The 12,991-nt window shown below is 37.1% G+C and overlaps 1 long non-coding RNA gene across 1 annotated transcript in view; it reads right to left on the bottom strand.

The window, feature by feature from the left end:
- Positions 1-4,519: 4,519 nt before the first annotated feature.
- The window catches only part of LOC131532962 (uncharacterized), a 93,071-nt gene continuing 84,599 nt past the window's right edge, over positions 4,520-12,991 (bottom strand). The window contains exon 4 of the long non-coding RNA XR_009269009.1: positions 4,520-5,339. This is a non-coding gene — a long non-coding RNA (uncharacterized LOC131532962). The remainder of the gene's footprint in view (positions 5,340-12,991) is intronic.

Raw genomic sequence — 12,991 nt, 5'->3', positions numbered from 1 at the left:
TACAGGGAATTTACTGATGGACCACAAATCAACATACCTTTTCTGCGCAAGGCCGCTAAAAATCTGTTGTCCATCTTAAACGTTTGCATGCTAAATATATTTTATAGTCAAACCGCACAGATTTTCTATTTAAATCTATAAAAATTTTTACAAATAAATAATTCAATAAAAATAAATACAAAAAATAAATTTTTATTTTATTTAAATTTTTAATGTGACATTTTAATTTATATATAAATATATTTGAAATATATAAAATAGAATTTATGTATATATATATATATATATATATATGTATTAATAATACTAATATATGTATTAGTAAACATATTGAAATTAATTTAAGAAAAATTATATAAGTATATATTAAAACACACGCACACACATATACATACACATTTTCATAAAATAATACAGACATATTTACAATTACTACAAAAAAAAATGCTTTTTTGCTTGAGTCTGAATCCAGAAAATAATAATGAAAAAGATGTGCAAAAATGACTCATAATAAAAGTGTTTGTGTTTTTACAGAAAGCACATAATTGAGAGGAAGGCTTTGCTTTCAATAAACAGATGTAATCTGAGGTCATGGCAGCAATTAGTTTGTATGTCAATGCTCCCATGATGCTCTGCACTGGTTTCAGCCTCCCCATTAGCGGTCTGCTTGCCGGCGAGGCAAACAGTGTGGTGCAATATCCAGATAATCAGAGATCAGGCCGATAAATGAAGTTTGATTTCAGGGGACAAGGTCAGGCGCTGAATGGACAAAGGTCAGAAAGCTAGCATCGGGGTGAGCCGTCTCCTCACGAGCGCCTCTGACCACGCCGCATGGATGGGTCGAACCTCTTTTAATTCACAAGTCATTTGCCATGTGAGAGCGACACGTCAGGGCATTGTGCGGTCACGTGACCGCAGGAAAATTAGATCGGCATGTTTTTGTATATTTTCCGGCGTGTCCGAGGCTCGCTTGATTGAGTGATTTCCGATACGGCGTCAGGGCGAATCACAATCACTTAATACGATCTTTGGGAAGTGGGGCTGAAGAGGACACAAGTATTAATATAAGACTGTGCAGAAACTGACACTCTGTCCCTAAGCCCTGAGGCAATATTACTTGCGACCCCCCTCCCTCCTTCCTTGATAGAAGAAATGCTGTCTCCATAGCAATTACCTAAGTCTTTTATCAGTCATTTCAAAGGAAGAAAATTAGGGCAATTGTGTCAGGACAGTCATATGGGCAGAAATTGCACACTTATTCGGACCACTTATGTCTGTGACTTTGTTCCTGGCTGATGGGGGCCATTGTTCGCTGCCATGTCTTTGAAAGCTTGATTGGGTTTGAGCAGATGTACTGTACCAGAAAAGGACAGCTTTTGTTTCCTCGGCTACTGCTTTTTATTTTAGTTCTAGTTGAATATAAATTACAGCTCAGTCTCTGTTTACACAGAGAGCCTTTTAAACACATCGCGCTACTTATTTCACCGCCCGTAACCAAATACGAGGGTAAAAGAAAATCACAGCACGTCTGATTAAAATATCTGTTTTTATCACATCTATGAGTTTTAGCTCATTTTTTGAGAGGCGGCACTTGAATCGCGGCTTAAATTTAAGTAATTGAAGAGCATGCATTAATTACCGGAGCAGAACATTTTACTACTTACAGGGAACTGACACTGCATATTGATTGGAATTACAAGGAGGGGGGAGTTAAAAATCAGGGAAATTAAAATGAGCAGGATTTAACTGGTCAAAATCGTGTAATTAGAAAAGAGGAAGATAATTGCTCACAGGGCCTAATCCAGCGCCCCGAGTATTGTAAGGGAAAAGCCCAGATGATTTCCTTGCACGAGACGATAAGTCTAACTTAGCTTAAATGCTAGCGATGCTCAGCCAGGGACCTGCAAGCCTAATCTATCCCCAGTTCACTGCCCATGCCCTGTTCACTGTCTGTCTTAGCATATTGATTTCCGAGCTGTCTTATTGGTTCCTAACATAATTATACTAGGAGTAGGTCTCTTAGTGCAGCTAATACATTTACACCATGGCATCTAGGGAAGCTTATAGTCATGTCATTTATTCAGGCAGAGGATTGTGGCTGCTAAAAGGCTGCTGTAAGCAGTGAATTTGAGGATTTTCTGAAATGAGAGAGAGAATTAAGTTGCAGCCCACAAGAAATGCCCAAATCAATATGCTCTCATCAAAAAAAGAGATAGGCCTCATAACCTATAACCATGAAAATGCACTGCTTTATCTATGGGCTGCTATGTGTGATTGCATGTGTGTTTTATCAAAAAATGAACATAATAAAATGTGAAAAAGGCTCAAGTTAACGTGAATTGCTATTCTTAAACACATTACGGAAATACAGCATGTACTTCCATCTGAAAAAAAAAAAAAAGAAAGAATCAATGAGAAAAAGGAACTTGACTAAATAGTGGGTGTTACATACCAAATACAATTGTTTCAGTACTTGTAAAAAAACAAATGTTGGAAACATGCGATTCCATTGTCAAATGAAGAGATGATTTCAATGTATATATAAAAACATTTTTGATAATATAAAATAATTCTCGCAAAAAGGTCTATTTACACAATACTAAAAAAAAAAACATGGTAACATTTCTTTCTTTAATATGTATTCATTTAATAAAATCTGTTTCCATTAAAATAAAAATGCATATAGTTTGATTCACTAAAAAGAACCGACTCACTTGAGTCATTCGTTCAGGAATCATTCTACACTGGTTACAATGTGTGTTTTTGATTCACTAAAATGAACCAGTTCATAAGAGTCACTTGTTTGTGAATCACACTACACTGCTCACTATGAGCCATTCACACAGAACATGTTTTTGAGTTAAAAAATAAAATAAAAAATGTGAGACACAGGACAGTGGAATGAAAAAAACTCAAGTTTAAAACATGTTCTTTTAAAGTTTAACTTCGTTTAATAGACCTTAGTCAGATTAGATACCATATTGAACTTAACATTGATAAAATTATGCTGTGAGTTATAGCCTTACATTCTTTACAATGGCATGCACTGTATAGAGGTCATAGATCACATCATTTTCACAACTCACAACTTTCAAAACTATTTTATGGTTCTATTTTTTATGCTATTCTTCACAGCCTTGTTTTCATTCTGGTCAAAAATTAAATATGGCGTTACTCTGACTTAGATTTATTGAGCGCTGTTTTTAGAACGTTGTGTCATGGGCAAGTAGCAGCAGAGGTGTGAGATGTGAGCTAAGCAGTCAAAATCATCCGTCTCGTGCATGTTTACATAAAGAAAACATACAGAAAAACAACAGAAACTGAAAATACTAAATATCTGTTTCGCTGTTGGATAACTTCATCATAAAAGGACAAACGTTTCAGAGTTTTTGTTCTTTGGAATAACGAGCACAGGTAGTAAGTAGAAAGTAAATAGGGTCAATTTTGATTTGATCTTGACATTTTTAAAATATACTAAGATACTATAGTCACTAGTAGCAGAGAATAGGCTTTATGCTTAGCACAAGATTTACTGTACAGAAGAGACAGTGAGAAGCAAGGCTAATGCCAGAAACAGCTCCCTTGTGCCTCGTACTGCAAAATTAGCAGTTTAATGATATGATCACTCAACGAGCTGCCCTGACTGCTTTCCATTGCATATGCACATCCTGTCAATGGCAGATCATGTTCTCCTGCATCTTACGGCAGAGGGAAATACAGCAGAAAAAAAAGGGTCATTGTCTATTTATTCTTCTCCTCCTAATTGTTGTCAGAGTCTGACCTGAAATTCAGAGACAGTATTTTTCAAAGTCAAGGCTGCAGATGCGCTCGGCCATTTATCACGGTTTGTTCCTTATCCGTAGCGCAGCACGGGCATGCGAAGGTCTGTTTCTTCTTTAATTCCCGAGATTTTGTTGTTAATGGAGGAAGCTGCCTCATAAATTAAGGAAGCACTCTATTACGGAGCTTGACAGAGGTAGATCAGAGGGCAGCCATTGGTCACCTCTGGCAGGTGAGGCCAAACACCCGCAACACAAGATTTATATGAATTAACAGACATTACTTGAATTACATTATATTGACTAGCGCCACCAGAACCTTTGAATGTGCCATGCAGCCCTTTAACTATGGCTGGGCGATACGGCCAAACATATCATCACGATTTTTTATTCCATATCATTTGATATCTATATTTATCACGGTATTCATTTACCAGTAATAGGGAAGGAAATGATTTCCACTTGTTTGTTAGACTTTGAGAATTAATGTAAATATAACTTATTCACAATGAAACTCCACAGAGTAAGATACCTTGTAATTACTTTAGGGGCCCATGAAATCCATTTCATTTTCCCCTGAATTTTGTGTATTCCATTTTATTTTTTCTCAATTCTGTGTTTTATGATTTAATATAAATTTAGCATTCAACCATTTAATATTTAAAAATGTAATCAAATGAAAATATAACAATTAAAGCAACAGAACAATTTTTATTTTTTTCAAATAAGATGCTGCACAACAGAAACTAAAACATAAATGTAAAATATTTTGGTTGTATGATATTCCTTAAAAACAATGATGATGATGATTGTTGTTGTTACTTTGAGAAGTACATTTTAGTATACAATAGTAATATATTTCTGTCATAATTTCTTCAAGTTAAACCAAACTTTTATATTGCTGGTTTGTCGTGAAGGTCTTTGAGTTTCAATGTGTATTTGATGGTAGTTTTTCTCAAATTAAAACAAGAAAAGCATGTGAAGTGATCTCTCAGAACAGCTCTGGAGATGAAGTTCATGTTGTTCCTTATATTGAGTTCTCATAGACTTTCCTCATATATTGAGACGTTGAAAACAGTGAGCATCACTTATCCTCATTACCAACATAAATTTGAGTGCAATCTCGATATGATATTGTTTATCGCTCAGCCCTATGTGGAACATGTTCCCAAAATTCAAGATGGGCACTCATCAAGTCATATTATACTCAAAAAAAAGAAAAAATCATCCTTTCTCCCTGACAATATATTTTTCATTTCATCAACAAAGCGAGCAGAGAGACCCACTGACAATTCATGGCTTTTGCCAGCATCATTTAAAGCTGGGGCTGTCACTTGAATGTCTCATTTCTATTTTATTCATTTCTTCATAGGGATGGTAAGCGCAAGACGGTCCATTCGTTCCCTGAGGAGAGAGGACAGGCTGAGGGGGGTTGCGTTTCTGTGGCTGAGACCCTTTCACACACACAAGCCACCGGCCATCAGATCACACCACAATCAGGCATTCCTCCACCTTGTCACTTCTGAGCCAGAACTGAAGGATCATCCGGCCACTGGGGCTCTGTGGGTGAAAAGAAAAAGAAAGCCGAGCATTTACATTTTTCAGCTACCAGCGGATGAACCTTATGAATCCGTCTGAGGTCACATGTCGAATGCGTCAAAGAGCGTGAAGAATAGAGGCTCGATGATAAATCTAATAAAGAAGCTTTGAGTATTAGGAAAAACAGCGTCGCTGAACAAAACCACATTTGCGTTTGAGTGGAGCCACTTATCAAAGATGATCCGAGCTTGTGGCAATCTTGAAAGCATGTACGTCCTTTGTTATGAAATTGCATTGTTCGATAGCGTTTTTTTTTTTTTTCGTGCACGTATTTTTTTCTTACAAGGTAAGGTATTAATTCACGCTAGACACATTTTGCAAATGACTTTCCTTTAAATCATGTCTAAAAGCCCTGGAAAAACTAATGATTTTTATTAGATTACTATTCTTAAGGATGCATTAGACAAATAGCAGGAAGTTACACTCTGCAGGCCCGGTAATGCAATAAAGTTCCAATTATAACACTTACGTACAATAAGTGGGCTTCTTTTTGCAGCACTGCACACAAATCATCATTATATTTCTAATGCTATCTGGATGTGAAAGCTTCAGACACGTAATACGTTTTTCCGCAGTCTAAAAAAAAATGGGGTAATCGTCCCAAAACTGTCAGGCTGCGTTTGTTCGGATATGACGGCATCAATCATCCTCTACGGGACGCCCTGAAGGTCAAAGGTTAGAGGGATATTAGCTACCCTTGTTCTGTTTTGCCTTTTTATTAGCCTCTCAGAGTCTAGAAGCCGCAACATAACCGGCGGTGTGTTTACGGGGGGGTGCCAGGATTAGCCGTTAGCTTATAAATGAGAGCCTGTTCTTTGGCTGTAGGCAAGGATCTGCCTGCCAGGCAACACGGATGACCCCGTCGGCCAGCCAGTTGCCGTCTACGAACGCTATCGTGTGGCGCAAGGCGGCAGAACATCACACGATCCCGGCCGCCCAGGCTTTACTGCAGTTAAAGGGTACCGTTTGGCTTCTCCACCGCTCCGCCCCTTTGGCAACAGAGGTAGGACCATGTGACTTTCTGTAGGGAGAGAGGACCAAAGCTAATGAAAGTAAACATGCAGAGACTCAACAGTAGGCTTTCCTTTCAAATGAAGTTTTTTCAAAAAGTGAAAAACATGTTATTCAGAGAGAGTCAACCTGCAGGGACTGGCTGAGAGACACAAAGGCTGGAGAATGATTGAAAACATCAAACGGCAGTGTTTTCCATCCCGCTGGTGTGGCCTCTGAGATTGCCTTAGCTGGAGATGTTCATTGGTGTCAAAGGATTCCACATTGAACTATAATGATATTCAAGTATCCTTCTCTTTTTTCTTTTCAAGACATATACCATTCGCACAACATTATCATTCAACTAAGAAACACATTGAGAATTTATTCATTTCTTTTCTTCGCGGGTTTAATAAGCCTTCAGGGGACTTCCGATGGAGGGAATCAGTTTTCCGGGAACGTGATGATAGACGCTACACATTTCACATAAAAGGTTGGCGGGCTTTAGCACGGCATTTGACCAAAGGTCAAACAGAAACAAAGCATGGAGGGTGGTCAGTTGGACGAGACCACGAGAGGTTGCCAGGCTCACACCTCACATCTAAAATAGGATCTAACGTCTCTGCCACTTGCACCTACGCTCCTACAAATACAACAAAATCTAATCAAATAAAGTACAGAGAAATCATCAATAAAAAATGGAACCTGGGTATTACACAAGACCATGAAGGCACAGACTCACCGTAAAGCCCAAAGTATACTTTTTACGTGTACGAGAGGGACAGCGTATACAGTGCGTGATGCGAATTGCGTCATCAGAACAGTACGCGCGTACTGTACGTGCACCACCGGATGTTTGTAACTGTGTGTACTTTGCACGCTCAGGTGGCACATGCACACTGAAGTTATTTTGCAGTAATCCGTTTTTCCACATGGTGGCAACACTGTTCCGGGCCGTTGTTTCACAGTTGAAAACGAAACTAAAGAGACGGACAACAAAATAGCAGATACTGCAACAACAGACGCTCATATTGACAAGCGCTTTTGAGCGAGAGGGTATGAGACAGCTTAGCTTTGGTTTAAAAGAGTTCAAAAGTATTTGTTATCAGTCATGACTTAACGGGGAAAACAGAGCAGATACTGAACATGGTTGAAGCTTTCTAGAGCGCATGCGCCGACCGCCCGTGTTCGAACACAACTTCAAATGGAGTATACTTTGAAAGGCTACGCGTTCGACTGTTCACATACGCTAGCGTACGCGTACAAAAAATGAAGTATACTTAGGCCTTAAGGCACAATGCACAAACACTCTTTTGAAATATCCGCTAATCAAAACGACATAGACAACTCACGATTCACTACTAATAAATAAATTCCATGAAAAATAACAAAGGAGATGTATAGTGACTGTAATGTGAGTGTGAATGTTACTACTGGTCAAAAGTTTGGAATAAGTAAACATTTTTAAAAGATTTTTCAAAAGTAAAATTGTGAAAATAAGCATCATTTAAAAGTTTTAAAATGTCATATAATCCTGTGATGCATCGCTGAATTCTCAGTAGCCATTGCTCCAGTCGTCAGAGTCACATGATCCTTCAGAAATCATTCCAATAAGCTGATTTTGTGCTCAATTAGTATCATCACTGTTGCAAAACTGTTTATGCTGCTTAATATTTTTGCGGAAATTGTGATACACAACCATTTAAAAGTCTGGGGTAAGTATAAAAAATAAAAAAAAAGAATATATTTAGTCAGCAAGGATTCATTAAATTGACAGTCAAATGTGACAGGAAAGACATTTATGATGTTACAAAAAGACTTCTATTTCAAATAAATGTTGCTTTTTTCATCTATCTATTCATCAAATAATCCTTAAAAAAATTATCCACAAGAATATTAGGCAGCGAAAATTTTCAACATTGAAAATAAGAAGAACCATTTTTAATAACTGAGCACTAAATCAGCATTAGAATGATTTTTGAAGGATCATGTGACACTGAAGTCTGGAGTAACGGCTGCTGAAAATTCAGCTTTGCCATCACAGGAATAAATTACATTTAAACATATATTAAAATAGAAAATGGTCATTCTGAATTTTAATTATAGTTCAAACATTATAATTTTACTGTACTTTTAATCAAATAAATGCAGCCTTGGTGAGCATAAGAGATTTATGTCAACAGTGTTGAAAAATCTTATTGATCCCAGTCTGACTGGTAATATACGTAGGCTTGTTTCCAATTATGTGTTTTTGCTCATTTAATAATATTGGATTCAAACCATCTGCTGTACTGTTCAAAGCTATGCCCTTACCCATAATGCATTAGCCTTTTTGAATGACAGCCCTGAATACATATTTGCTTACTCATGAATCTTTAAAGCATCTACAGATGAACTGCTCGAATTGCTCTGACGTTCAGGGATGTATCCGTAGGTGAAGGTCTGGATTGGCCGTGTTGTTTCTCTTTACACTGCGTTAAGGTGCTTAACTACTAATACACGAGTGCTATCATAATGACCCATGGGAGATAATGGAACTTGGCCTAGAAATATATGCCCGAGACACAGCGGATATATCCGAGACACGTTCTTGACAGTTTTATAATTAAACTACAAAATAAAACCCAAACAGCTCCATATCACTGTACTTGACACACAGGGATCAGCAAACAACACAAATTTTAAATGAGCTTCATCCAAATGTTGACTTTCTGTGTCGTGTCATATTTGTTTGCTATTTTGTTTCCTTTTTATGCGACGTTGATGCTTTATTTATTGGGTGTTGTGTTTCTGTACACCTCAATATTCTCCAGGGAAATCAAAACAATTGGAAGGATGTTTGATATCAGTGCTCTTATTGTTTTTCATGACATGGGGCGGAAGGTAAAACCTGTGTTTAAAGCGAGTTGAACATCCTAAAAGTAGCATGATAAAGGTCTGATGATTAATTTAGCAACCAAAAGAGTTGTTCGTTTTCTCTGCAACAGCAAAACAAGTATTCATGTCAGATTTAGTGAGCAAAAGTGCCATGCATGTGCCCCCTTAGATGAACTGTTGAATTAAGTGATTAAATACAAATGAAATATCTCAACTCATACAAAATATATTAACCTTTATCTATCTACACACACATCCATCCATTCATCCATCCATCCATCTCTTTTATTTCTCTGTCCATCCATCCATCAATCCATCCATCATATCTATTCATCCATCCCTACCTCTCTCTATCTATATATATTTTTTATCTCTGTCCATCCATCTCTCTCTCTCTGTTTGTCCATCCAACCATCTCTACCTTTTTCTATCTATATATTTTTTTAATCTCTCCGTCCAGTCATCCATCCTACTATCTATCTATCCGTCCGTCCGTTCATACTTCTCTCTTATAAAATGTGTCAAGCCTCATATGCCAAATTAGTCTATTTGATGTTATTTGAAATCTATTTTACATTCAAAATTGAACAATAAATTGCAAAAACTGAAAAAGCTGCCATTAAAGACAAAAGAAATGACGAAACCATCAAAGTAGTTCTTTCCATTCAATGGTAATTATCACAAGATAATCATTAGCTAGTTAAATTGCGAATTTCCTTATTATGCCAAACAAATGAGTAAGGCTTTTAAAACTTAAATATTAAACTATTAAATTGTTAAAAATATATTTTCCCCCTTGTCTTACCAAGGGCACCAAGTGATCCTCATTTTCTACATTCACCGCCTATTTAGCATGGTAAATTTGTATCTAAATATCTCGGCCTTATTATAGATGATACAGGCCACTCCCTCCTTTTCACTCTTATAGTGCCCTGTCTGAAACAACACTTTCTAGTTAAACATTATCTCTGTTTAAACAGGCCCAGATGGTGGACTCAGGTCAGATATGGCTGGTGGTATACAGCAGTAGTGCAGCACTCGAGCAGGGGGCAGGGGTGTAGAGGTGAGAGAGGGGCGGGGACTATTACAAAAGAGCCGTCTGGGTCAGACTCAACCTGCATCTATGGAAAGCCAATTAACTGGCTCTGTTCGCATCCCAAGCAGGGCCAGACCGTTATCCTCTGAGCAAGGGTCTTCTGGACAGACCGTTTGTTTAAGAAGCTCCCCCTATCCCTTCCTCGCCACAGGGGAATGACCTTCATTTAAATACAGCCCCCATTACGGACCACAAAGGGGAGGCCGTAGTATTCGCCCAACAAAAATATCACATGCACACCGCAAGGCTAGAAGCCATTAATAACGTATTTTTACAAATTATGTTTGTGATATGAATATAAGTTTAAAATAAAACACATTAGAGGTACTAGAAGCATTAGTGGGAGGAGGAAAGGTTTGTGCACGACAAGCCTCTCCACAAACGGACTCCCATTTATCAGGAACAAAGGACCCCAAAAGTGGCAGAGAGTAATGAGGGGAGAGAATCTCTCTCTTTGTGATAATATGGAGAAATTAATTAAAAATAAAGAATGGTGGCTCCTTCTTCGCTCGCAAAATCATTTATTACAATGGTAATTGCTCCTCCCTATTGCAGGTTAATTCTTTAAACAGTGTTCTACATCAAGATATTCTAATTCTCCTAATCTATAATTCATGATATACTTTGTACCAGGCAAAGCTGTTAAATATTTAGTGAATCATTGCCCCCAAACTTAATCACCCTGCAGTAACCGCATGTGTTTTTTAATGCATTTTTCATTTTTCCCATTTAGTTAAAGTGATACACTTGGTGGTAATTTCACAATCAGCGATTAACATAAAACAACTTAACACAATGAATTAATTAAGAGACTTTCTGTGGAACTGCCCTACTGCACAGCGTGAGCGGTAATTACCATCTTGCTTTATAAAGTTTTAAGCATGCTACATATTTTAAGCTGATCTAATGGAACATTCATTAGGTATTCTCATTGCACCTCTGTTTACTCCTCGTGCTTATATCTTCCACATCAGTGCTGCAGGCCTGCAGAGCAGGAAATGTGATCAACAAGGCCATGAGACGTTTCATCACTTCCTGCCACTCCACTACAAGAGCTACCCGTCAAACAGCAGGGTCAATCGTAATATGCAATACATTTTCATATGCTCATCATATATGGCTTAATATTGCATGAAATATTAAATATTTTTGGAAGAAAGCACATTCTTGCCTTTTCTAAATTAAAATATATACATTAAAAATGGTTACAATGACATCTGATTAAACTATAAAATAAACTCAACAAAAAATAATAAAAATAATAATAATAAGTGAAAGTGACGTGACCCATGGTTACTCATACTCGGAATTTGTGCTCTGCATTTAACCCATCCAAAGTGCACACACACAGCAGTGAACACATACACACACCGTGAACACACACCTGGAGAGCAGTTGGGGGTTCGGTGCATTGCTCAAGGGCACCTCAGTCGTGGTATTGAGGGTGGAGAGAGCACTGTACATTCACTCCCCCCTGAGACTCGAACTCGCAACCTTTAGGTATATAATATATATATAAAACCCCAATATATAAAACCACATAATATAATTTATATATATAATATAAATTCCCCAGTAATATTATACATTTTACATAAATGGCTTAATAGATGGCTTAATATTACATAAAATATTTACAAAATTTTGAAAGACAATTTTTCTAATTTTCAATATTAAATTTGGGGGAAAAAAATTGGGGGGGAAAATGTTTTTAAAAATAATAATAATAACAACAACAACAAAATAAATGCATATGACACAAATGCCCTTCATAAATGGCTTAAAACAACCAAGAAATATGGAAATCACAAACTAATGTGATTTCCCCCCCCAAAAGAAAACTCTTAACCTCTAATTGAGAAATTACTTATTGTAGTTCTGTCCTGTTAATATCCAGGTATCCAGTTAATATTTCTAAAAAATAAATAAAATAAAATCTTATGCTTGTGTAGTAAGAGAGCACAAAACTGCATAACAGGAATGACCCAACTTGTTTTAGTATATGATGTTAACGTACCAGTGGTTCTCATGATAATGCACCAGTAATGATGTAAGATTCTGTTAAATCAATGATGTAACACAAACACACAGAGAGCTGTTTGTGTCTCTTACTGATTCCACATTCATCTTCCTGCTTCTACAGTCTCTTGCTGGATTCTGAGGTGTGATGATATTCTTTAGCATGCGAGGTCGCCTACTTAGCTGTGAATAACATCACATCAGAGCGAGGTGATACAAAGACTCCGTCACCTCACAACAAACAGGACATACTGCAACAAAGTACACAGTTACATTTTAAACAGCCCATTTCAATGATTCATTCAGAGACACTTTGTGCCTGATGTATAATTCATCACTCTGCCGTCATCCCTCTCCACCGCTGTCAAGTAACAAACAATGAGTTTTTGATGTGAATAATTTAAAGTGTGTTACGCTGTGCTAATATTATCCAAGAAGAAGAGAGCTTTTCATTATAACACTTAATTTCCCAGTAGACCCTTCGTATGAAAAGGGAGACTTTTCACCAAAAAAGGAAAAACAATATTCAACATCTTGAGATTAAATATAAAAACTGCATTTTATAAACCTATTTGTTGCATGGTGAGTTAAGGTATATGTTCAAATAAGATGTTGTTTTCGAAGGGTTGAA

This window comes from Onychostoma macrolepis, chromosome 24 (genome assembly GCF_012432095.1).
Source record: "Onychostoma macrolepis isolate SWU-2019 chromosome 24, ASM1243209v1, whole genome shotgun sequence".
Taxonomy (NCBI): domain Eukaryota; kingdom Metazoa; phylum Chordata; class Actinopteri; order Cypriniformes; family Cyprinidae; genus Onychostoma; species Onychostoma macrolepis.
The sequence above is the reverse complement of the archived record's forward strand: the minus strand, read 5'-3'. Positions and strand labels throughout refer to the sequence as shown.